The sequence below is a fragment of the Delphinus delphis genome, chromosome 13, assembly GCF_949987515.2.
Source record: "Delphinus delphis chromosome 13, mDelDel1.2, whole genome shotgun sequence".
NCBI classification, from domain to species: domain Eukaryota; kingdom Metazoa; phylum Chordata; class Mammalia; order Artiodactyla; family Delphinidae; genus Delphinus; species Delphinus delphis.
The window spans coordinates 68,879,062-68,904,169 of record NC_082695.1 but is presented as its reverse complement, the minus strand read 5'-3'; the positions used below and the strand labels follow the sequence as shown (position 1 = coordinate 68,904,169).

Below are 25,108 nucleotides of genomic sequence, written 5' to 3'. Positions count from 1 at the left end.
GATTACTGTAGATTTGTAGTACTGTCTGAAGTCTGTGCGGATTTTGCCTCCTGCTTTATTCTTTTTCCTTAGGATTGTTTTGGCAATTCTGGGTCTTTTATGGTTCCATATAGGATTATATGTTCTAGTTCTGTGTAAAAAGTCATGGGTAATTTGATAGGGATGACATTAAACCTGTAGATTGCTTTGGTTAGTATGGCCATTTTAATAATATTAATTTTTCCAACCCAAGAGCATGGAATATATTTTAACATTTCTTTAAATAGTCTTCAATTTCCTTTATCAATGTTTTATAGTTCTCAGCATGTAAGTCTTTCACCTCCTTGGTCAGGTTTATTCCTAAGTATTTTATTTTTTTGAGGAAATTTTAAAAGGGATTTTATTTTTAACTTTCCCTTTCTGATATTTCATTGTTAGTGTAAAAAATGCAACTGATTTATGTATGTTAATCTTGTATCCTGCTACCTTGCTATATTTGTTTATCAGTTCTAGTATTTTTTGTGTGGAGACTTTAGGGTTTTCAACACATAGTGTCTTGTCATCTAAATATAATGACAATTTTATTTCTTCCCTTCCAATTTGGATACATTTAATTCTTATTCTTATCTGATTTCTGTGGCTAGGACTTCAAATACTATGTTGAATAGAAGTGGTGAGAGTACGCGTTCCTGTCTTGTTCCAGATTTTAGCAAGAAGGCTTTCAGCTTTTCACCATTGAGAATTATGTTGACTGTGGGTTTGTCATAAATAGCTTTCATTATGTTGAGATACAGTCCCTCTATTTCCACTTTGGTGAGTGTTTTTAATATGAATGGATGCTGCATTTTATCAAATGTTTTTTTCTGCATCTGTTGAGATGATCATGTGTTTTTTGTCTTTTGTTGATGTGACTGATGTATCACGTTGATTGATTTGCATATGTTTAACTATGCTTGTGACCCTGGCATGAATCCAGCTTGACCATGGTGTATGATCCACTTTATGTGTTGTTGGATTTGGTTTGCTAATATTTTATTGAGGATTTTTTGCATCTATATTCATCAAAGATATTGGCCTGTAATTTTATGTTTTGGTAGTTTCTTTGTCTGGTTTTGGTGTCAGGGTGATGGTGGCTTCATAGAATGATTTTGGGAGTGTTCCCTTTTCTTCAAACTTTTAGAAGAGTTTGAGAAGGATCGGTATAAGTTCTTTAAATGTTTGGTAGAATTCCCTAATGAAGCCATCCAGTCCTGGACTTTTGTTTGCATGGAGTTTTAAAATTATAGTCTGTTCAAATTATCTACGTCTTCTTAATTCCATTTTAGTGGGCTGTACGTTTCTAGAAACTGTCTATTTCGTCTAGGTTGTCCAATTTGTTGGCACATAATTGTTCATAGTAATCTCTAATGATTTTTTTTTTCCTGTGGTATCAGTTGTTATTTCTCCTCTTTCATTTCTTATTTTGTTTATTTGGGTCTTCTCTCTTTTCTTCTTGGTGAGCCTGGCCAAAGGTTTGTTGATTCTGTTTATTCTGTCAACAAAACCAGCTTTTGGTTTTATTAATTTTTTCTGTCTTTAAATCTCTATTTTATTTATTTCCTCTCTGATATTTATTATTTCCTTCCTTCTGCCGACTTTAGGTTTTGTTTGTTCTTTTTTCTAATTCTTTTAGGTGGTAGGTCAGGTGGTTTTTCTTGTTTTTTGAGGAAGGCCTGTATGCTATAAACTTTCCCCTTAGGACTGCATTTGCTACATTCCATAGATTTTGTATGGTTGTGTTTTTATTGTCATTTGTCTTGAGGGATTTTTAAAATTTCCTCTTTGATTTCATTCTTGACCCATTGGTTTCTTAGTAGCATGTTGTTTAGTCTCCATATAATTGTTTTTTTCTCATTTCTCTTTCTGTGGCTGATTTCTAATTTCATGCCATTGTGGTCAGAGAAGATGCTTGAAATAATTTCTATCCTCTTTAATTTGTTGAGACTTGTTCTGTGTCCTAGTCTTGGTCTATCCTTGAGAACATTCCATGTGTGCTTGGGAAGAATGTGTATTCTGTTTCTTCCAGATTTAATGTTCTGAAGATAACAATTATGTATAACTGTTCTAGTGTGTCATTTAGGATATCTGTTGCCCTATTGATTTTCTTTCTGGACTATGTCCACTGATGTCAGTGGGGTGTTAAAGTCTCCTACTATTATTGTATTCCCATTAGTTTCTCCATTTATGTCTGTTAGTATTTGTTTTATGTATTTAGGTGCTCCTATATTGGGTGCATATGTGTTGAGTGTGATATTGTCTTCTTGCGTTGATCCTTTTATCAGTATATAGTGTCCTTTATCTTTTTTTATGGACTTTGTTTTAAAGTCTATTTTGTCTGATATGAGTATTGCTACCCCTGGTTTCTTGTCATTTCTATTTGAATGAAATATCTTTTTTGCTCCCCTCACTTTCAATATAGGTGTGTCCTCCACTCTAAAGTGGGTCTCTTGTAGGCAGCATATTGTAGGTTCTTGTTTTATTGTCCAAATGCCACTCTGTCCTGTGATCAGAGCATTTAGTCTATTGACATTTAAGGTAATTATTTATAGGTATGTATTTATTGACACTTTAAATCTTGTTTACCAGTTGATTTTGTATTTCTTCTTTGTCCTTTATCTTTTGGTTTTTCCTTTTGTGGTTTGATGGTTTTCTTTTGTATTGTACTTGAGTTCTTTTCAGTTTTGTGACTCCATTATATGTTTTTGATTTGTGGTTACCCTGGATTGCAAGTATGTTAACCCATTACTATATCTACTTGCTTGAGACTGGTAGTCAAATAAGCTCAAACACAGTCTAAAAAAATTATATTTTCTTACTCCCCTCCCTGACACTTTGTAATTTTGATTTCCTATTTTACATCTTCATGTTTATCCTTTTGCTGTTCACTGTGTTTATCCTTTTGCCGTTCACTGTGTAGTTAAAAATCACTTTCACAAAATTTTTTTTTGATTTTTAAAAAATATATGTACTGGCTTATTTAAGTGATCTACAATGCTTTTATGTATTTGCCTCTCCTATTGTGATTTTTCCCTTTCTTATAGATTCTTGCTTCTTTTCTGTTTAGAGAACACCTTTCAATATTTCTTTCAGAGCAGGTTCAGTACTGATGTATTCTTTTGGGTTTTGCTTGTCTGAGAAATTCTTTCTCTCTCCTTCCATTCTAAATGCTAATTTTGCTGGCTAGAGTATCCTAGGTTGCAGGTTTTTCCCATTCAGAACTTTGAATATATCTTGCCACTCCTTTCTGGCCTATAAAGTTTCTGTGGATAAATCAGATGATATCCTTATGGGGGGGTTCACTTGTAACTATTTGTTTTTCTCTTGCTGCCTTTAGAATACTCATTTAACTTTTGCCATTTCAATTATGTCTTATTGTGGGTCTGGTCAGGTTCGTCTTGTTTGGGACCCTCTGTTCTTACTGTACCTGGATATCTTTTTCCTTCTGGGATCTCTATTATGCATAAATCGGCACACTTTATATTATCCCATAGATCTCATGTGTTACTTTGTTTTTCATTTGTCTTTCTGTCTGGTTGTGTAATTTCTGTTATTCTGTCTTCGAGATCATCATTCTTCTCCATTAGTTTGCTATTTTATTGCCTGTTACTTGGTTTTCATCTTGACAATTGAGTTGTCTAATTTTGGAATTTTGGATCTCTCCTCTATAGTTTCTTGTTACAGTGATCTGCATTTCCATTGATAGTCTTCCTTAACTCCTTCAGTATTTTTATTACCTCCTTTTTGAACTCAGAGTCTGGTAGACTGGAGAGGTGTATTTCATTGTTTGTTTAAAACAAACAGGGGATTTCTCATTTTTTTAATTGGGAGTGGTTCCTCTGCTTTTTCATTTTACTTAGAAACGGTTATCTACTGTGGCTTTGAAGGGCTGTTTTTATGTGGGAGTGACCCTGTGTGAGGCCAATATTTTTGGTGCAAGAGGGCCATTTTTTGGTATGGATGCTTGCCACCTCTTTCCTCAGGTTGTGCTGGCCCTTGTCCTGATAAAGGGTGTGTTTGGTGGTGGTGTGACCAGAGCCTTCAGTGGATGTGATGTGGGGTGAGGCCTCCTCTTTGTCCCATAGTTGTCACAAAGCGGCAGGGTCTGCTCCCCAGTTGTTGGAGTGGAAGCCCCTAGATCCAGTTTTAAGCTGTGGTGTGAGTAGGTGGCACTAGAGCCCTCCCACTGGGAAGGAGTTGCTGCATATTCCTCCCCAGGAGCTGTCCACCAGGACATGCACTCTGTGACGTTGCCTGCCACCTATGGTGGGCACCCACAAAGTACACTGTTGTAGGCTCTGCCCTTGGATCAGTCTCTGTTGTGGGAATGCCAGTGTTCAGCTCGAATGTCCCCCAAGCACTCACAAAGCTGCTGGTGTGAACTTGCTGAAGTCACATACCAGCACCCACTGTGGGACCACAAGGAATTGGCTCAGATTTATGCCCCACATCCACGTGTTGGCAACCCGCCTGTGCATTCCCAGAGCTCGTAGCAGTGCCCACTGTGAGCACACTGAGATGAGACTGCTATGGTGGGTCCACAACCTCCCTTTGGGCACATGTTGACAGTGGGCCTCCTATGGCAAACCCAGCCTCCATCCTGTGCACATTCCCAGTTGTGGCCTCGACCACACTCCAGGGCCTTCAGGCCGTCTCTGTGCAGCTAAACCAAGTCCTCTTTCTAGGTCTGTCTGCTCAAGTTTGAGTTTCAGAACCCAGGCACTGTGCGTGGCAGCAGACATGCGTCTCAGGCTGGAAAGTGCAGTGAGGTGGCAAGGACTGTCTGTGCTTCCTGCTGCAAGCCAGTTGCTGCACTGTCCTCTGAGACTCCCTATCTGTCCCTGCTGACCTCCCAGCCAGAGAAGGAGGTTCCCCAGGTGAGGGAACATTTCCTGTTTCATAACTCCCTGCCAGACATGCAGGTCCCATCTCAATTCCTTTTTTCCCCCTCTTTCATCCTACCCAGTTATGTGGTGATCTTTCTTGCAGCTTTGGTTGTATGAGATCTTCTGACAGCATTCAGTAAGTTTTAGTAAGTTTTCTGTGAGAATTGTTCCACACGTAGAGGTATTTTTGATGTATTTGTAGGAAGAGGTGAGCTTCCACATCCTTCTAGTCTCCCATCTCTGCCTAAATTTTAGTTTTTAAATTTTTAGATAATCTATTTCTGAAAAATTTACATTTTAACCTTTAAACACAGGCAAATATGTCTAACACATATTCACAAATTAACACAATTTAGCATACATATATATATATATATATATATAGCAATACAAAGAGTAACACAAGAAAAAGTAAATGGTATGGGCTTAGCCTACTATGCAGGAAATTAAAACAGGCCTGTTGTATACTTGGAAACATGTTAAGAATAAAGATTCTTTTATAACTTATCAGACTTCTAGTTTTGTAGAGAGAAATTATAGTTCTATTAAAATACATTCTAATGGAATATTTGCTGCCTCAGATCCTAATGACTTGGGCAGATCCACAGTGTATTATACTGCATCTGAAATACTTGTATTATTACAATAAGATGCACATATGCCTGAAGAGTACCATAGCTCAAACCCATTAGAAAGAAGATAATTGATTGTCTGGGCAACAGTTAGAACCTACTGAGTGTTGAATACATGCAAGATGCTGTGCATTTTACAAAAGGAATTAAAGCCATTGCCTCAGCTCAAAGACCATGCAGTGTTTGTTTAAACCTCATGTTACTGCCTTCTCTCAAGTAATATTCACAGATTCAAATCAATTTAGAATGCTGGAACCCTGACGGCCCTTGAAGTTCATCTAGTGACCCTCCCTTTATTTTGCTGGAGACAATACTGAGGTCCCTGAAGATCAAGAAATCAAGGTAGAAAATTTCAATAACATTCCCATACAGGAGGAGAATTTTGAAGAGTCTCTTAGAGTTCAGTATTAGCAGGGTGTTACATTTTTTTTTCATCTTCCTGAATGGGGAATTTAAGGGAAATTTTCCAGGAGAGATTTATCACAGCCAATAAGACAACTTTGGTCTTGAAACTGGTAAAGCCTGGGTTGGTCCTTACAAGGTCACCAGTTTTTTCTTCACTTATGTACTTGCAGTTCACTATGTATTACTGGCTCCTGTTTTGATTTTCTAAGTCTGCATCTTTTATTCTCCTGAAGAACTACAAGACATGCCTTTACTTCATGTCTGAGACCTTACTAGTGGCTCTTCCAAAAGGCTACATTCTGAATCTATTTTCTCTACATCATTCAAACCAAGCAAACATCTTCCTAAAAAATAGCCAGTCTAACGGCATAGACTATGTTCAAGTGAGCAAGTAGTGTAGTCACCTGGCATCTGGATTAGTAAGTGATGTCTAAGAGCTCAGTCCAATCTGCAGAGGACTCACTCTAGGAACCATCTTGCTGCCTCTCACCTGCTGATGGATTGCTACTTTTGGCAGGTGATTTATCCTGAGTCCATTCATCATTTTCTTCTGTATTTTTAAAAATTGAAATATAGTTGATTTACAATGCTGTAGCCATTTCAGGTACTCAACATAGTCATTTAAACCTTCCTGGATTGCAGTTGCAAATGGGCTTTGTCACCCTTCCTTTGTTGCTGTCTAGCTTTTTCTACACTGCCCTCATATGCCAGTTTAAAAGCCAACTTTAATCCCCCATTCTTGTGTGCTCCTTCTCCATGATGGGTTATTTGAAGGCATGATAACCTTTGCCTTGCCTGATGGTGTTCTGACAGCCTGAAAGACAGCCATAATCCTACCCTCCCAAAGAACTAGTGAAATCAGTAGCAATTAGAAAAAGCATTTGCTTCAGGGTATTACACTCCTATTCTTCAATGTCAAGAAATGATGGAATTTTTGACAGCTTTTCCTATTTTTATAGATCTAGGGAGCAGCCTCTAGAGAAGACTTTGCTTCATATTTATTTCTTCATTTTGGAGAACTGCACTATGCTGATAATTGGTTTAACATAAATAATTTTAATAAAACTTACTCTTAATAAAACTTCTCTTAATTTCAGTGACATTTCTGAGTTTTATCAGAGTAATATAGCAAAGGAAAAGAAAATGGGAGAGCGGCCAGATGGTGGAGTAGGAAGACCCTGAGCTCACCTCCTCTCATGAGCACACCAAAATCACAATTATCTGCAGAACAACCATGGATATAAAAGATAAGAACCTACAAGAAAAATTTTTTACAACTCTGCATAAAGAAGGGGCCACAACGAGACAGGTAGGAGGGGTAACTTATGATATTATCAAATCCTATACCCTCAGGCAGGCAACCCACAAATTGGAGAATTATGTTGCAGAGGTTCTCCCACAGTAGTGAGAATTCTGAGCCCCTTGTTGGGCTCCCCAGCCTGGAAGTCCTGTACGGAGAAGACAAGCCCCCAGAGTATTTGACTTTGAAGGCCAGCAAGGCTTCATTTCAGGAGCCCCACAGGACGGAAATACAGACTTCACTCTTAAAGGATGCACACAAAATCTGATGCATGCCAGGACCCAGGGCAAAAGAAGTGATTTGATAGGTGCCTGGGCCAGACCTACCTACTGCTTGGAGAGTCTCCTGGAGACGTGAGGTGTGGCTGTCACTCACCCTCAGTATGTAGATACTGGTGACAGCCATATTTGGGAAAATTCTACCATGTGAACCCTGCTCCTGGCATCTTGGCTCATCAGCCCCACCCAAAAGCCTGTAGATGCCAGTGCTGAGACATCTCAAGCCAAACAACTAACTAACTAACTGGGTGGGAACACAGTCCCACCCATCAGCAGACAGACAGGATGCCTAAAACCTTCCTGAGCCCACAGCCACCTCTTGACACAGCCCTGCCCAACAGCGGGCCAAGACCCAGCTCCACCCTCAGTGGGCAGGCACCACACCTTCCCTCCAGAAAGCCTGCACAAGCTTCTAGACATGCCCCATCCACCAGACAAAGTAAGAAAAGTACCATCCTGCAGCCTGAGGATCCAGCCCACCCACAGCAGGCCAGACCTTATCCTGGGACCAGCTAGGCCCTGTCCACTAGCAGGCCAATGCTAGCTGAAAAATTCCCTAACTTGAGAAAGGAACAGTCACCCAAGTCCAGGAAGCACAGAAAGTCCCATATAGGATTAACTCACTCAAAGAGGAACACACCAAGACAGACAGACACACTACTTAAAATGACAAAAACTAAAGAGAGAATATTAAAAGCAGCAAATGAAAAGCAACAATAAATAACATACATGGGAACTCCCATAAGGCTATCAGCTGATTTTTCAGCAGAACTCTGTGGGTGAGAAGGGTATAGCACAATCTATTTAAGAGAAAAACCTACAACCAGGAGTTCAGCACCAGTAAACTAGCTTTATGACAAATTTTAAAGGAACTTCTCTAGGTGAAAAATGAAAAGGCCACCACTAGAAATAAGAACATTCTGAAATGAAAAAGCTCACTAGTAAAGGTAGGAAATCATCCACACACAAAGCTACTGGGGAGGTTAAGTAAAGTAGAAAAATCATCTAGATCCACAACAAGCAGTTAAAACAATTTGATTTAAAATATGATATAAAAAACACTAATCATGAGGGCGGGAGGAGATTACACATAAGCAGGGTTTCTAAAATGCATTTTGAAATTAAGAGATCAAGCAACTTAAAACAATTATCTATATAGATATAGATATACACTATACAAAAATCTCATGGTATCCCCAAACCAAAGATTTATAATAGATATACATACACACAAAAAGGAATCCACCAAACACAACACTAAAGATAATCTGTTATCAAATCATAAGAGAAGAAAGAGAATAAAAAAGACCTACAAAAACAAATCCAAAACAACAAAATGGCAATAAGAACATACATATTGATAATTACCGTAAATGGTCTGAATGGATATGAAAACAAGACCCCATATATATGCTGCTTACAAGACACTCACTTCAGATCTAGGGACATATACACACTGAGGGGATGGAAAACGGTATTCCACATAAATGGAGATCAAAGAGTAGCAACAATTCATATCAGACAAAATAGATTTTAAGATAAAGACTGTTAAAGAGAGAAAAAACACACTACATAATAATCAAGGAATCAATCCAAGGTGATGATGTAACAATTGAAAATACATACACACCCAAAACAGGAGCATCAAAATACCTAAGGCAAATATTAATAGACAGACATAAAAGGATTGTTACAATAATAGTAGGGGATTAATTGACCATTACAATAATAGTAGGACATCCCACTTACATCAATGGACAGATCATCCACACAGAAAATCAACAAGGAAACACCGGCCTTAAATAACACATTAGACCCAACGGACTTAATTGATATTTATAGAGTATTCCATCCCAAAACAGTAGAATACACATTCTTTTCAACTGCAAGTAGAACATCTGCAGGATAGATCACATGCTAGAACACAAAACAAGTCTCAGTAAATTTAAGAAAATGGAAATCATATCAAGCATCTTTTCCAACCACAATGCTATGAGACTAGAAATCAACTTCAAGGAAAAACTGCCAAAAACACAAACACGTGGAGGGTAACTAATACGCTACTAAACAACCAGTGGATCACTGAAGAAATTGAAGAAATGAAAAACAGCTAGGGACAAATGAAAATGAAAACACAACAATTCAAAACCTATGGAACACAGCAAAAGCAACAAAAGTTCTAAGAGGGAAGTTTATACTGATACAAGAATACCTCAGGAAACAAGAACAGTCTCAAATAAACAAGCTAACCTTACACCTAAAGGAACTAGGGAAAGAAGAACAAACAAAACCCAAAGTTAGCAGAAAAGAAGAAGTCATAAAGATCAGAGCAGAAATAAGTGGAGACTTAAAACACAATAGAAAAGATCAATGAAACTAAAAGTTGGTTCTTTGAAAGAATAAACAAAATCAATAAACCTTTAGCTAGACTCATCAAGAAAAAATGTATGACAACAGTAGCAAAGGGTGGGAGGGAAGAACTGGAAATTTGTTGTAAGATCCTCACACTACACGTGAAGTAGTATAATAATATTATTATTATTTTTACATCTTTATTGGAGTATAATTACTTTACAATGGTGTGTTAGTTTCTGCTTTATAACAAAGTGAATCAGTTATACATATGTTCCCATATCTCCTCCCACTTGCGTCTTCCTCCCTCCCCCCCCATCCCACCCCTCTAGGTGGTCACAAAGCACCGAGCTGATCTCCCTATGCTATGTGGCTGCTTCCCACTAGCCTCCATAGTGGCTGTACCAATTCACATTCCCACCAGCAGTGCAAGAGTGTTCCCTTTTCTCCACACCCTCTCCAGCATTTATTGTTTCTAGATTTTTTGATCATGGCCATTCTGACTGGTGTGAGATGATATCTCATTGTAGTTTTGATTTGCATTTCTCTAATGATTAATGATGTTGAGCATTCTTTCATGTGCTTGTTGTCAGTCTGTATATCTTCTTTGGAGAAAGTAGTATAATATTATTTGAAGATAGACTAATTAAAGATGATTTTAAACCCTAGAACAACACTAAAAAAATTTTTAGAGGTATAAGTAATAAATCAATAGTGGAAATAAAATGGAATCATTAAAAAAATCCCTATTAGTGCAAGAAAAAGAGGAAAAAAGAAAAATTTGGACCAAAAAGAAAAGAGCTGGCAAAGTGGTAGATTTTAATCCAATCAATAATCACATTAAATGTGAATAATCGAAACATACCAATTAAAAAGAGACTGTAAGTTTAGATAAAAAGGCAAAACCCAACTAGATGCTGCCTACAGACAAAGATGACAGTGAAGTTGTAAAGGGGGTGTGCATATTTGGGGGTTATTGATTTGGGTGGTAGTTGTACAAAGTACTTCCTTTGTAATTGCTTGTTAAACTCCATTTTATATACTTGATATGTATATTCCCAATAAATAAATAAAGTTAACTGGCAATCAAATGTCAAAATAAAAAAAAGTAAAAAGGGAGATGGCCCAAATCAATAAAATTAGAAATGAAAAAGGAGAAGCTGCAAGTGACACCACAGAAATACAAAGGATCTTGAGACTAGTACAAACAACTATACGCCAATAAAATGGACAACCCAGAAGAAATGGACAAATTCTTAAAAAGGTACAATCTCACAAGACTGAACCAGGAAGAAATAGGAAATATGAACAGACCAACTACAAGTACTAAAATTGAATCAGTAATTTAAAAACTCCCAACACACAAAAGTCCAGGACCAGATGGCTTCACAGGTGAATTCTACCAAAAAGTTAGAGAAGAGTTATCACCAATCCTTCTGAAACTATTTCAAAAAATTGCAGAGAAAGCAACACTTCCAAACTTATTCTGTGAAGCCAGCATCACCCTGATACCAAAACTAGGAAATATATCACAGAAAAGGAAGTTACAGGCCAATATCACTGATGAACATAGATGCAAAAATCCTCAACAAAATATTAGCAAATTGAATCCAACAATATATTAAAAGGATCATACACCATGCTCAGGTGGGATTTATCCCAGGAATGCAAGGATTTTCAATATCCGTAAATCAGTGTGATACACTGCATTAACAAACTGAAGAATAAAAATCATATGATCATCTCAACAGATGCAGAAAAAGTTTTTGAAAAAGTTCAGCATCCATTTATGATAAACTCTCCAGAAAGAGGGCATAGAGGGAACATACCTCAACATAATAAAGGTTATATATGGCAAACGTACAGCTAAAATCATCTTAATGGTGAAAAGCTGAATGCATTTCCTCTAAGATCAGGAACAAGACAAGGATGTCCACTCTCACCACTCTTACTTAACATAGTTTTGGAAGTCCAAGCACAGCAATCAGAAAATAAAAAGAAGTAAAAGGAATCCAAATTGCAAAGGAAGAAGTAAAACTATCACTGTTTGCAGATGACATGATATTATACATAGAAAATCCTAGACACCAACAGAAAACTACTAGAGCTCATCAATGAATTCAGTAAACTGGCAGGATACAAAATTAGTATACAAAGATCTGTTGCATTTCTATACACTAACAATGAAGTATCAGAAATAGAAATAAAAGAAACAATCCCACTTACCATTGCATCCAAAAGAATAAAATACCTAGGAATAAACCTACCTAAGGAAACAAAAGACCTGTATGCAGAAAACTATAAGACACTGATGAAAGAAATTGAAAACAACATAATCAGATGGGAAGATAAACCATTTTCTTGGATTAGAAGAATCCATCTTGTTAAAATGACTATACTTCCCAAAGCAGTCTACAGATTCAGTGCAATCCCTGTCAAATTGCCAATAGCATTTTTCACAAAGCCAGAACAAATAATTTTAAAATTTGTATGGAAACACAAAAGACTCCAAATAGCCAGAACAATTTTGAAAAAGAAGAATAGTGCTGGAAGAGTCAGACTCCCTGACTTCAGACTATATTAAAAAGCCACAGTCATCAAAACAGTATGGTACTGGCACAAAAACAGACATACATCGATGGAACAGGACAGAGAGCCCAGAAATAAACCCACTCACTTATGGTCAGTTAAACTACAACAAAATAGGCAAGAATATATAATGGAGAAAAGACAGTCTCTTCAATAAGTGGTGCTGGGAAAACAGGACAGCTACATGTAAAAGAATGAAATTAGGACATTCTCTAACACCATATACAAAAATAAACTCAAAATGGATTAAATACCTAAAATGTAAGAATGCACACCATAAAACTCCTAGAGGAAAACATAGGCAGAACACTCTTTGACATAAATTACAGCAATATGTTTTTGATCCATCTCCTAAATCAAAGGAAATAAAAGCAAAAATAAACAAATGGGACCTAAATAAACTTAAAAGCTTTTGCACAGTGAAGGAAACCATCCACAAAATGAAAAGTCAGTGTATTGAATGGAAGAAAATATTTGTAAATGATATGACCAGAAAGGGATTAATATATATGAACAGCTCATACAACTCAATATCACAAAAACAGCCTGATTAAAAAATGGGCAGAAGAACTGAATAGACATTTTTCCAAAAAGGATATGCAGATGGGCAACAGACACGTGCAAAGATGCTCAATACTGCTAATCATCAGGGAAATGCAAATCAAAACCACAGTAAAATATCACCTCAAACCTGTCAGAACGGCTATCATCAAAAATAATACAAATAACAAATGGTGGCAAGAACATGGAGAAAAGGGAACTCTTGTAAGAACATGGAGAAAAGAGAATTCTTGTACATTGTTGGTGGGTATGTAGGGTGGTGCAGTCACTGTGGAAAACGGTATGAGAAGTTCCTCAAAAAACTAAAAATAGAACCACCATGTGACACAGCAATTCCATTCCATTCCTGGGTATATATCAGAAAAAACCAAAAACACTAATTCTGAAAGATACATACACCCCAATGTTCATAGCAGCATTATTTACAATTGCCAAGGAATGGAAGCAACCTAAGTGTTCGTCAACAGATGAATGGATGAAGATAGATAGATAGATATAGATACACACTACTCAGCCATAAAAAAGAATGAAAATTTACAGCAACATGGATGGACTTGGAGGGCTAATATTATGCTAAGTGAAATAAGTCAGACAAAGAAAGATAAATACTGTTTGATATCACTTATATGTGGAATATAAAAATTCCACCAAACTAGTGAATACAACAAAAAAGAAGCAGACTCACAGATATAGAGAACAAAGTAGTGGTTACCAGTGGGGAGAGGTGGGGAGGGGCAATATAGGGGTAGAGGTATGGGAGATACAAACTACTGGGTATAAGTTGGGCTCAAGGATGTATTCTACAACATAGGGAATATTGCCAATATTCTATTAAAACTGCAAATGGAAAGTAACATTTAAATATTGTATAAAATTTTTTTTAAAAAAATTTTTTAAGAGAAAAAGAAAGAAAAATTAAAAGAATCCTTTTCATGGCTCCCAGCTGCTAATTTCTAATCTTAGCCTGGCAGTCATGATCCTCTGTGACCACTCCCCCAAATGAAGAATGATTTTGAGAATGTGGTAAAGAAAGCCCACGTCCCTTTCAGAGCTGGAGCAAAGCTGAGTGTGGCAGCAATGAGAGGAAGGCCAGCACTGGGATTCTGAGACACTGGAAAGCTTCCCTTTTCTTTGTGGGCAGGCTTGAGTGATGAGGGATTCCCAGTCCCGAAGACCAGAACAGAACAAAAGGTTTCTGATTTCTTGTATTTACTTTTCTTCCCCCCACGGTAGTAAAATGTGTGTTAACTACACAAGGAATTCCAACCGCAGAATGATTGCTCAAGTACATCCAAATACGAGGAAGAATCCTAACCTGAGACTTAGGAGATCCAGTCTTTTCTTCATTTTGTGACTTTGGCCCCATAGCCTAATTTCTTTGGTCTTGGGTTTTTTTTATATCTATAAAGGTTAACCAATTTTATCTTTAAGCTATTAGCTATAAAAATTATACAAGGAAAAAGAATATAGCTATTCTACCTATACTTAACTTTACTAGGAATTATAAGTATTCTACCTATACTTCATTTTTCTGGATTTTTTGGGCTCTCCTTAAGATTTAGGAAGCGTAGTTAATCCACTGGTAAAAATGAACCTAAAGAAATCTCCAGCAAATGAATCTTTAACTCATAAGGTATGATAATTGGATTTTAAATTGGTTCTTCCTATTAAAAAAAAAGTTCTATCATTTTCTCTTAAAATTATTAATGAAAAACTGTAACAATTATGGTTGTTTTGCTTTGTTATTTCAGACTAACATCAGACAGTTTGGCCTAAAATAAGCAGTATTAAATTACTGTGAGTTTAAGTGATCCATGATTAATTGAAAAATTTAAACTTACACATGCTCAGTCTGAAATTGCTATAGATTTCCCCCTACCCAGGGTGCATGTTGGAGAAGTGTTTCAGGCGACCTTTAGGTGAAACACATGATGTTGATATGCTAAATAAATGGGTTTACACCGATATACAACTAATTAAGTGAGCATGGCTTTGGTTTTAATGCTACTCTCCCCAGCAGGACCCACTAAGGGGAGAAAATACAAATGATGCTGGAGCTTTGAGATGGGCCAGCCGTGCACCTCAGGTGCAGATGAGCCGCCTCAGCAGGAATTTACTGTTTTAAGTTGTATTTTCACAGTACAGTAATTAAACATTTCATTTGCTCATCAGGTACATAATGTACGACTGCCAGGTGCAGACTCCTGCTAGCATCTCCCTGCAGAGGGTTCTCCCAAGTAAAATAGTTCTTGGTGAGAGATGTTACATTAAGCTGTAGCAGGAATGAAGTATACAGATTCAGCTGGGTTGAAGCAGAGGCCAGTGTGTAGCATGATTTTGATTTCACAATTAATTTTTATATCCTTGTCTACTTTCTTCTCTTTCCTATCTCATTTTCCACTCCTTCACCCTTACGAGTAAAATTCAAATGGGTACCTTTGAAGAGGCCTGGGTTCTCATCTCCACTTTGACTTATTCTGTGATGCTAGACACAGAAAAAAGCGTCTCTTGGTCTAGTTTCCATGTGAACCGTAATATTATTATAATGTGTATTTATTAATAAGTAACTACTCTGTGCTCAGATTGTTTGGGGGACTATAGAAGTGTCATATAGACGTGTACCCTTCTCACATGCAAGGAGCTTTTGAGACTTTAGAAGAAATAAGAAATATGTACATGGAAAACTGTGTAATACTCTGTCTTTTCATGTTCACAAAATATTGATCAAAAAGAGAGTAGCTGTATTTACATAGATGCAATAGCATCAGGCATACTTCATAAGTGATAAAATTTCAAACGTACAAGTTTTGGCATTAATCTTAAAGCATTTGGTCTACTGTATTACACTCGAAGGGTAATACACATTTAAATGCCACTTCTGGGAATAGAAGCTTTGTGTTCTTCTAACCTTCCTGTTTTTCCTCTAAGATAAAGAACACATTGAGGCTGTGTTAATGAGGGGCTTCTGCCCACCTGTCTACCCTTCTCTACTTCCCATTAAGGTATAAGGAGGAACTGCTCTGAGTGACAAGGGGATTTTCATTGGGCCACAGCTCTGTGAAAGGTGGGAGGGTAGAATTAATGAACTAATGGTCACTATTCAAGTTCTTAAACCTGCCTGTGCTGTGTGACAGAGGACCCCAAACTCTCTGTCCCTGAATTTTCCAAAGGCTGCATTTGTTAAGCAAACAAGGCACAGTCTGACTCTAGCAGGGCAGGCAGATCTCCATCCGCTCTAGCTCACCACTGGTGATCCCAATAGTCCTATAGTGAAGGAGGAAGAGGCTTCCCAGCTACTCCCACCCAGTTATTCCAGAGGGTCATGATTCTCCAGTATCCTTGATTCCCGTTTGGCTATCAGCATTTTTTTCTCTATTATTTTTTCCATGAACTGGAACCCAGAGAGAAAAAGGATAAAACCTAGGTATTCTCTCTCTCTCTCTCCCATAAACACACAAATTACAATAAAACATCTTATATGTCTTATATGCTCTTTAAAATAAACCTTTTAAGACATCTTACTGCTCATGTCTTGAAGATAGAAAATCAAAGTTCAAAGAAGATAAGGGATTTTCTCAAAGCTATTTAGCTGGTAAGTGGGGCCTGACTATTGTTTTTTAAAGTATGTGTTCTATCTTAAACAAAAACAAATAAAAGTAAAATTCTGCGAAGTAGGCTTTGAGGGAAAACAAGACATTTTTAGCTCTACCAGAGGGACAAGAACGAGCTCCACCCACCAGTGGGCAGGCACAGGCCCCTCCCTTCTAGACCAGCTTCACCCACCAGGGGGCAGACACCAGAAGCAAGAAATCTACAATCTGGAAGCTGATAAAACTGAGTCTGCAAATGCAGGTCAGAACCTACCCCGGGACAAACTGGTCCCTGGCCCTTGGGTGACGAGAGGGGACTGTGCTGCTGGGACACAGGACATCCCCTACAGAGGGCTACTTCTCCAAGGTTGAGTAAGATAACTAACCTCCACATACAAAAAAATACAAGTAGACATTTAGATAAAATGAGACGGCAGAGAAATATGTTCCAGATGAATGAAGAAGATAAAACTCCAGAAGAAAAACTAAGTGATGTGGAGATAGGCAATCTACCTGAGAAAGAATTCAGAGTAATGATTGTAAAGATGATCCAAAAACTCGGGAAAAGAATGGATGCACAGGATGAGAAGTTACAAAAAGTTAATAAAGAGTTAGAAAATATAAAGAACAACCTAACACAGTTAAAGAATACAATAACTGGGGCTTCCCTGGTGGCGCAGTGGTTGAGAATCTGCCTGCTAATGCAGGGGACATGGGTTCAAGCCCTGGTCTGGGAGGATCCCACATGCCACGGAGCAACTGGGCCCGTGAGCCACAACTACTGAGCCTGCGCGTCTGGAGCCTGTGCTCCGCAACAGGAGAGGCCACAATAGTCAGAGGCCCGCGCACAGCGATGAAGAGTGGCCCCTGCTTGCCACAACTAGAGAAAGCCCTCGCACAGAAACGAAGACCCAACACAGCAAAAATAAATTAATTAATAAAATCCTACCCCCAACATTAAAAAAAATAATAAAAAAGAATACAATAACTGAAATGAAAAAGTGGATCAGTGAGTTGGAGGACAGAGTGGTGGAAATAACTGCCGTGAAACAGAAGAAAAGAATGAAAAGAATGAGGACAGTTTAAGAGACCTCTGGAACAACATCAAAGACAGTAACGTTTGTATTATAGGGGTCTCAGAAGGAGAAGAGAGAGAGAAAGGGCTTGAGAAAATATTTGAAGAGATAATAGCTGAAAGCTTCCCTGACATGGAAAGGCCCAAAGAGGAACATGCTGAGAGATGTATTAATCAAACTGACCAAAATTAAAGTTAAAGAGAAAATATTAAAAGCAATAAGGAAAAGGCAACAAATAACATACAGGGGAATCCCATAAAGTTATCAGCTGATTTTTCAGTAGAATTTGTGCAGGCCAGAAGGGATTGGCATTATATATTTTATATGAAGAAAGGGGAAAAAAGTACAACCAAGAATACTTTACTCAGAAAGGGTCTTGTTCAGATTTGACAGAGAAATCAAAAGCTTTACAGTCAAGCTAAAGCTAAAAGAATTCAGCACCACCAAACCAGCTTTACAGCAAATGCTTAAGGAACTTCTCTAGGTGGAAAAGAAAAGGCTACAACTAGAAACAAGAAAATAACGAAATGGGAAAGCTCACTGGTAAAGGGAAACATACAGTAAAAGTAGGAAATCATCCACACACGAATATAATATCTAAACTGGTAGTCGTGAGAGGAGTAAAGTACAAATTCAGGATATTTGAAATGCTTTTGAAATTAAGAGACAGCAACTTAAAACAATAATGTGTGTGTGTGTGTATATATATATATGTGTGTGTGTGTGTGTGTGTTTATATATATATATATACACACACACACACACACACACACACAGACTGCTACATCAAAACCTCATGGTAACTGCAAACCAAAGATCTATTACAGATATACACACAAAAAAGAAAAAGGAATCCAAACACAACACTAAAGATAGTTATCAAATCATAAGAGAAGAGAACAAAAGAGGAAAGGAAGAAAATGACCTACAAAAACAAACCCAAGGGCTTCCCTGGTGGTGCAGTGGTTGAGAGTCTGCCTGCCGATGCAGGGGACACAGGTTCGTGCCCTGGTCTGGGAAGATCCCACATGCCGCAGAGCGGCTGGGCCCATGAGCCATGGCCGCTGAGCCTAAGCGTCCGGAGCCTGTGCTCCGCAATGGGAGAGACCACAACAGTGAGAGGCCCGCATACCGCAACAAACAAACAAACAAACAAAAAACCAAAACAAGTAACAAAATGGCAGTAAGAATATACATGTTGAAAATTACCTTAAATGTTAATGGATTAAATGCTCCAACCAAAAGACATAGACTGGCTGAATGGATACAAAAACAAGACCTGTATATATGCTGTCTACAAGAGACCCACTTCAGATCTAGAGACACATACAGACTAAAAGTGAGGAAATGGAAAAAGGTATTCCATGCAAATGGAAATCAAAAGAAAGCTGGAGTAGCAATACTCATATCAGACAAAATAGACTTTAAAATAAAGACTCCTACAAGAGACAAAGACAGACCCTATATAATGATCAAGGAATCAATCCAAAAAGAAGATATAACAATTGTACATATATATGCACCCAACAGAGGAGCACCTCACTATATAAGGCAAATGCTAACAGCCATAACAGGAGAAATTGACAGTAACACAATAATAGTGGGGGACTTTAACACTCCACTAACATCAATGGACAGATCATCCAGACAGAAAATCAGTAAGGAAACACAGGCCTTAAATGATACATTAGATCAGATTGACTTTATTGATATTTATAGAGCATTCCATCTGAAAGCAGCAGAATACACATTCTTTTCAAGTGCACATGGAATATTCTCTAGAATAGGTCACATGCTGGGACACAAAAGCCTTGGTAAATTTTAAAATATAGAAATCATATCAAGCATCTTTTCTGACCACAACACTATGAGATTAGAAATTAACTACAAAAAAAACCCCACAAACACGTGGAGGCTAAGCAATATGCTACTAAACGACCAATGGATCACTGACGGAATCAAAGAGGAAAAAAAAACCACCTAGAGACAAATGAAAATGAAAATATGATGAGACAAAACCTATGGGATGCAGTAAAAGCAGTTCTAAGAGGAACATTTATAGTGATACAAGCTTACCTCAGGAAACAAGAAACCTCAAATAAACAACCTAACCATACACCTAAAGCAACTAGAGAAAGAAGAACAAACAAAACCCAAAGTTAGCAGAAGGAAAAAACCATAAAGATCATAGCTGAAATAATGAAATAGACACTAAGAAAACAATAGAAAAGAAATCGATGACACTAAAATCTGGTTCATGGGAATGATAAAATTGATAAACCTTTAGCCAGACTCATCAAGAAGAAAAGGGAGAGGGCCCAAATCAAGAAAATTAGAAATGAAAAAGGAGAAGTTGCAACCAAAACCACAGAGTAGAATAAATGGACAAATTCTTAGAAAGGTACAATTTCCAAGACTGAAGCAGGAAGAAACAGAAAATATGAACAAGCTGAAGTACTGAAACTGAATCTGTGATTAAAAAACTCCCAGTAAACAAAGTCCAGGACCAGATGGCTTCACAGGCGAATTCTATCAAATGTTTAGACAAAAGTTAACACCTACCATTCTGAAACTGTTCCAAAAAATTGCAGAGGAAGGAACACTCCCCAGCTCATTTTAGGAGGCCACCATCACCCTGATACCAAAACCAGACAAAGATGTCACAAAAAAAGAAAATTATAGCCCAATATCACTGACGAACACAGACACAAAAATCCTCAACAAAATATTAGCAAACAGAATCCAATAGCACATTAAAAGGATCACACACTATAATCAATTGTCATTTATCCCAAGGATGCAAGGATTTTTCAATATTGGCAAATCAATCAGTGTGATACACCACATTAACAAACTGAAGAATAAAAACCATATGATCATCTCAATAAATGCAGAAAAAACTTTTAATATTCAACATCTGTTTATGATAAAAAACTCTCCAGAAATTGGGCATAGAGGGAAACTAACTCAACATAATAAAGGCCATATACAACAATCCCACAGCTAACATCATACTCAATGGTGAAAAGCTGAAAGCATTTCCTCTAAGATCAGGAACAAGATTAAGATGCAACTCTTGCCACCTTTATTCTTTTGGAAGTCCTAGACACAGCAATCAGAGAAGAAAAAGAAAATGAATCCATATTGGAAAAGAAAAAGTAAAACTGTCACTGTTTCACTATTTGCAGATGAGATTACTATACATAAAAAATCCTAAAGATGCTACCAGAAAACTACTAGAGCTCGTCAATGAAATCAGTAAACTTGCAGGATATGAAATTAATACACAGAAATCTGTTGCATTTCTATACACTAAGAACGAGAGATCAGAAAGAGAAATTAAGGAAACAATCCCATTTACCATTGCATTGAAAAGAAAAAAATACCTAGCAATAAACCTACCTGAGGAGGCAAAAGACCTATACTCAGAAAACTATGAGACACTGATGAAAGAAATTAAAGATGACACAATCAAATGGAAAGATATACCATATTCTTGGATTACAAGAATCAATTTTGTTAAAATGACCATACAACCCAAGGCAATCTATAGATTCAATGCAACCCCTATCAAATTATTTATGGCATTTTTCACAGAACTAGAACAAATAATTTTAAAATTTGTATGGAAATACAAAAGACCCTGAATAGCCAAAACAATCTTGAGAAAGAAAAATAGTACTGGAGAAATCACACTCCCTGACTTCAGACTATACTAGAAAGCTACAGTCATCAAAGCAGTATGATGCTGACACAGAGGTAAATGGAACAGTTTAGAGAGCCAAGAAATAAATCCACACCCTTATGGTCAATTAATCTACTCAAAGGAGGCAAGATTATAAAACAGAGAAAAGACAGTCTCTTCAATAAGTGGTGCTGGGAAAACAGGACAGCTATATGTAAAAGAATGAAATTAGAACATCCTCTAACAGCGTATACAAAAATAAACTCAAAATGGATTAAATACCTAAATGTAAGACCATATACCATAAAACTCCTAGAGGATAACATAGGCAGAACACTCTTTGACATAAATCACAGCAATGTCTTTTTGGATCCGTCTCCTAGAGTAATGGAAATAAAAGCAAAAATAAACAAATGGGACCTAATTAAACTTAAAAACTTTGCACAGCAAAGGTAACCATACACCAAACAAAATGACAACCCACAGAATTGGAGAAAATTTTTGCAAACGATGTGACCATCAAGGAATTAATCTCCAAAATATACAAACAGCTCGTACAGCTCAATATGAAAAAAACAAACCAATCCAAAAAAATGAGCAGAAGATTTAAATAGAAATTTCTCTAAAGAAGACATACAGATGGCCATAAGGCACATGAAAAGAAGCTCAACATTGCTAATTATTAGAGAAATGCAAATCAAAACTACAATGAGGTACCACCTCACCCCAGTTAGAATGGTCCTCATCAAAAAGTCTACAAATAATAAATGCTGGAGACAGTATGGAGATAAAGGAACCCTCCTACACTGTTGGCAGGAATGTAAATTGGTACAGCCAGTATGGAGAACAGTACGGAGTTTGCTTAAAAAGCTAAAAATAGAGCTACCGTATTATCCAGCAATCCCCCTTCTGGGCATATATCTGGGGAAAACCATAATTCAAAAAGATACATGTACCCCAATATTCATAGCAACACTATTTACAATAGCCAAGACATGGAAGCAACCTAAATGTCCATTGACAGATGAATGGATAAAGATCTGGTACATATATACAATGGAGTATTAGCCATAAAAAGAATGAAATAATGCCATTTCAGCAACATGGATGGATCTAGAGATTCTCATACTAAGTGAAGTAAGTCAGACAGAAAAAGACAAATATATCACTTATATGTGGAAACTAAAAAAAAAAAAAATGATACAAATGAACTTATATACAAAACAGAAATATACCCAAAGACACAGAAGACAAACTTACTGAAGGGGAAAGGTAGGGCAGAGGGATAAAATAGAAGTTTGGGATTAACATATACACACCACTATATATAAAAAGTAAAAGAGATAACCAACAAGGACCTACTGTATAGCACAGAGAGCTATACTCAATATTTTGTAACAACATATAAGGTAAAAGGTCTGAAATAGAATTTTATATTTTATGTATATATTTATATATATACACATACGTAATATATATAAATATATAAAATATAATCACTCTATACCTGAAACTAACACAACATTTTAAATCAACTCTATCATTAATAAAATAAAGGAAAAAATATAGTACATGGTTTTGCAGTTTGCCTCTGTTTGAGCAATGCATAGTGTGAAAATTGTCTTCAAATATCTTTCCTCTTTTGTACTCTTACTTTTTGGGATACTTCTCCCCCATACTCTTCTTTCTGTGAACATCCAATATGAGATACCAGGAGCCATCATACAGCCCTACATCCTTCCACATGATAGAAAACGATCCAATAATTTAACCAGTGACAAATGTTAACAGATTATCATCTTTCCCTTGTCTTTGGTTTGTTTACATTTTAAAGATAAATGATAGAAAGGACCATATAAGGGATTCTTTTCTACTAATGAGTCTTCTGTCACCATTGCACCTGAGTAGGGGAGATGTTTGTGCTTCCTGGGACACCTCTCAAAACTGATGTTGATATTTTTTCCATCTTCTTCTTTCTCTAGGCTACAAGGCATCCACCTTACTGGCTTGAACAACTAAATAATAATCCAAAATTAATTTCCTCCCTTGAGGAAACACCAAGGTCTAGTTGCTCCAATTATAAAGATATACCCTTTCTTAATTCTATACATTTGTGGTTTGTTGTACCTTCATACCTTTGCAAATTGGAATCTAAGTCCTAAATTCACTGGGCACATCAGAACCTACCCAACTGTAATTGAAGAAAATAGCAAAGGAGGGAGAAAGTGACCAACTGTGTTAGAAAGACGAGTTAAATATTGTCCCAGATGGCTTTGAATCCATAAAAATTTTTAATACAGGAGAGTGTTTGTTTTTATAATTGATAAGGGAGAGCCTTAACAGAGGATTTAAAAGGAGCTGGAACTGATAATGAGTCATTCTATAAAGTTTATATTGAGAAATAATGACTAAGCAAAGGATGGCTAAGAAGCCCTTAAGGACAAAAAAACTTGTCTGATATGTCTTTTTGTCTTTAGGACTTACATCAGTGCCTAATTCCTACAGAATAGAGCTGACATCATACTTTGTGGAATTCATTCCTGGAAACAAGACTGAGGTGGACCAAAGCAACAATAAGCAGATGAGGATGCAAAGACACTGCACTTATGGTTCTACTTGTTCCTGCTTCTTGATTTAGAAACCCTATAGAATAAAAAAAGCGCCAGGAAAGTCATCAACGATTGTGAGAAATGAATTTACCAGAATAGTTATATCTCTCCCCTTTTCTCTTGATGCTTCTCTGAGGTTCCTAGGCCATAAATTAGCAAAACACCAAAACAAAATAAAAAACTACACACTTAAAACTGAACCTCTGTGTTGTTTGTTGGCAGGCTCCCATAATTCAAGGTAAAAACATTGATTCTACATTGCTTCCATTACGTTAAGAGGCCTACTTTGACTTCCTGTGTCCTTTTGCTTACCATGTCAAATTTAAAAGGCTTCTCAGTTAATTTCATGGATATTCCATATCATTTCTAGATAGTTTAGAACTTTGTATCTTCTGCCCAAATCTGTACTTTAATTTTCTAACTTTTTCTACCCAATTAGCCACAAGAAGCAACAAGTTTGAGCTCTCTATAATTACTGCAATTCAGCTGTTTTGCACCCCTGGGAAGAAAACTGTCAATTCTATTCTTCATGAAAAATAGACTTAAAAATCCCTCCTTTATTATCCCATTTTTGATGATATCCTAGTGATCAAACTTCTTCACAGAAACCACACTCTCAGTTCATAAGGAAACAAATGACACTGCATAAAGTTTCCATAGTATTTCATGAAAACATCAGAAAAATGTAGAAACAATGCAGAAATCCAGAATCAGTCTTGCACAACTTTTGAAATTATGTACTCTATGTAGAATGTCATCACAACCCAAATTCATCCACATTAGTATGCAACAGATTACATTTCTGGTAAATATTTCATACGATATATAAGTATAATAATTTTCACCTTTCAAAAATCAATTTATTTTGTAAATATTGAAAATATTTTCCTTTATGAAGACAATTTGATTGCCGCAGAGGATTCTGTTTTTAAGAGTAAAAACTTACTACTCCAAACCAGATTTCTTAATATCCTGAAATAATTGATTTTTTCAATCTGGTTTCATCTTTAATAGAAGTCATCAGATTATATGCATGTGTGCGCATGCACACACACACAGGCACACACATACTCAAACACACATACACACAAATGGATATCATAATTATGGCCAGAAATATAACTTCCAGA

The 25,108-nt window shown here is 36.9% G+C and overlaps 1 protein-coding gene and 1 long non-coding RNA gene across 2 annotated transcripts in view; one reads left to right on the top strand and one right to left on the bottom strand.

The window, feature by feature from the left end:
* The window catches only part of DCC (DCC netrin 1 receptor), a 766,342-nt gene that overhangs the window by 8,361 nt on the left and 732,873 nt on the right, over positions 1-25,108 (bottom strand). The gene's annotated exons all lie outside the window — the stretch shown is intronic.
* LOC132436637 (uncharacterized) lies at positions 5,416-24,134 on the top strand. The gene is made up of 3 exons (XR_009521823.1): positions 5,416-5,875; positions 7,036-7,247; positions 23,847-24,134. It is a non-coding gene; the product is annotated as an uncharacterized lncRNA (long non-coding RNA).